The sequence below is a fragment of the Pagrus pagrus genome, assembly GCF_965226575.1.
Source record: "Pagrus pagrus genome assembly, chromosome: 14".
In the NCBI taxonomy this organism is placed as follows: Eukaryota; Metazoa; Chordata; class Actinopteri; order Spariformes; family Sparidae; genus Pagrus; species Pagrus pagrus.
The window spans coordinates 26,126,542-26,128,419 of NC_140198.1; positions in this window are offsets into that span (position 1 = coordinate 26,126,542).

Genomic DNA, 1,878 nt, shown 5'->3' on the forward strand with positions numbered 1-1,878 from the left:
CCCGTTAACTCACATCGCCGTTCACTAACGGTGCTGCTGATGCTGCGAGCGCACGCGGCGGTTGACGTGATGCGTTCGGTGTCTCCTCCCAAGTTCGTGTTTCGGAATTTGTGAACATTTGAAAGCAGCTTGTTGACGCGTATTTAAGTGTTTCTGGCCGGAAATTACAACTTCATAAAAAATGTGTCTTTGCTGTCCATAGAGTATTCCGTGAATTTAAACACCAAACAGCTATTTTTTGTTAGTCTTTGTAATGTGTGTATATACATCTCATACGAGTTTTTTCCGAGAGCACTTGAAGGCAGCAAAAGCAGGTAAAGGTGCGCAACTGCAAAGCTGATAGAAGTGGAGCTGGTCACTATAGAGCCTGTGTCCAGGCGGTCTGTCACCTATCTCCTAATATAAAACGAGTGCAGGCATATCAGCAATGCGTTAACCGCTTTCTAGGACCGTTTGTTTGCTGAGAGGACTGAAATATTTGTTAATAAATGTGCTAAATGTGCTAAATTTTACAAATCCACTATTAGTATAATAGTAGGATGAATAGGTCATTCACTATGGTTGGTTTCAACTTAGTTCAGTGTGAGTTTTATTTGAAAACATACATATTATAATCCATAATGCATCCATGTAAATGTGGTGCCATTTTCTGATTAGACACCCTTTCTAAAGGGTTTCAATTGTAAAAAATGGGTTTGTTAATGGTTAATGAATCATTTGGTAATGCTGTATATTATATTATATTATATTATATTATATTATTAGTATTTAACCATTAGGAAGAACATTTTTGGAGGTGCCAGTTTGCAAAAAAATACTACTACTAATATTAATAATAATGATCATGAGTGTCTCACTTTCTAATGGGCCTTAAAGCCTGCAGTTGATACAAGTTAATAAGTCATTATTGTAGGGTTGTAGTCATCAAGTTTGCAGTTGTGAAGATGATAATTAAAGGGTTTTGGTCCAGCTCACCTGTAGTTAGCACCATTCGTGGGAAAAGTTGGAAACCCAAATGTTATTCTATTAATGGCTTATAAGTGATCTTTAAAGCATTAAAGCAAAAGTATATATAAACCATTAATAAAGCAATTACTTACACATTACAACCCCTTCAAATAAGGTGCCAGAGAGTGTCATCATAGAGGTGATCTGAGACATGTAAACAAACTTAATGACAATGCAGGAGAAAGATTATGAGATGAAAGTTTAAAATTATAAATAATAATGAACCTATAATAAACTGTTTATTATCAGAGATATTAGGAGTGAGAATTAATTTAAATCCATCAATTTGGAGGCTTCAGTGCAGCATCCACAGAGTTAGGTATATCTTTTTTCATCAATTTTAATGAAGAGACTTGTACTGAAACATTGGCAACCCCATGCCCTCCTACACTAAGACAGGCGGACAATAAGGACATCTAGGACATAATAAAGTGGTCAGAACATAATGCTCATATTGCTGAGGATAAACGATGGGTGTTCAGGTCACTGAAGCTGAGCTTGCTTGTTTTAAATGTGGAGAAAATGTGTGTGTTTTTGTTTTTTTAGGTCTCTGTTTCTGTTGATGTGAGTGTAAGTGTAAATGTAGATTGTATATACTGAGAAATCCAAAAAAAATTTTTTAAAAACTATTCCTAGGCAATCCTGATTCCTGTTGATTCATGAGTTTTGCATCAATTAGGACAGAATCACCCCCTACAGTAACATTAACAGTCCACTATCCACACAGGCCCACCACTTACATTAGAGAAAATATGCTGAAAAACAGTGAGTGAGAGTGCGTATGGTATATACAGTATACTGTGTGTCTACTTCATGAAGATTAGTTTTTCATGAAGTAGACATGTTTGAAATAAATAATGAACTGTGAAA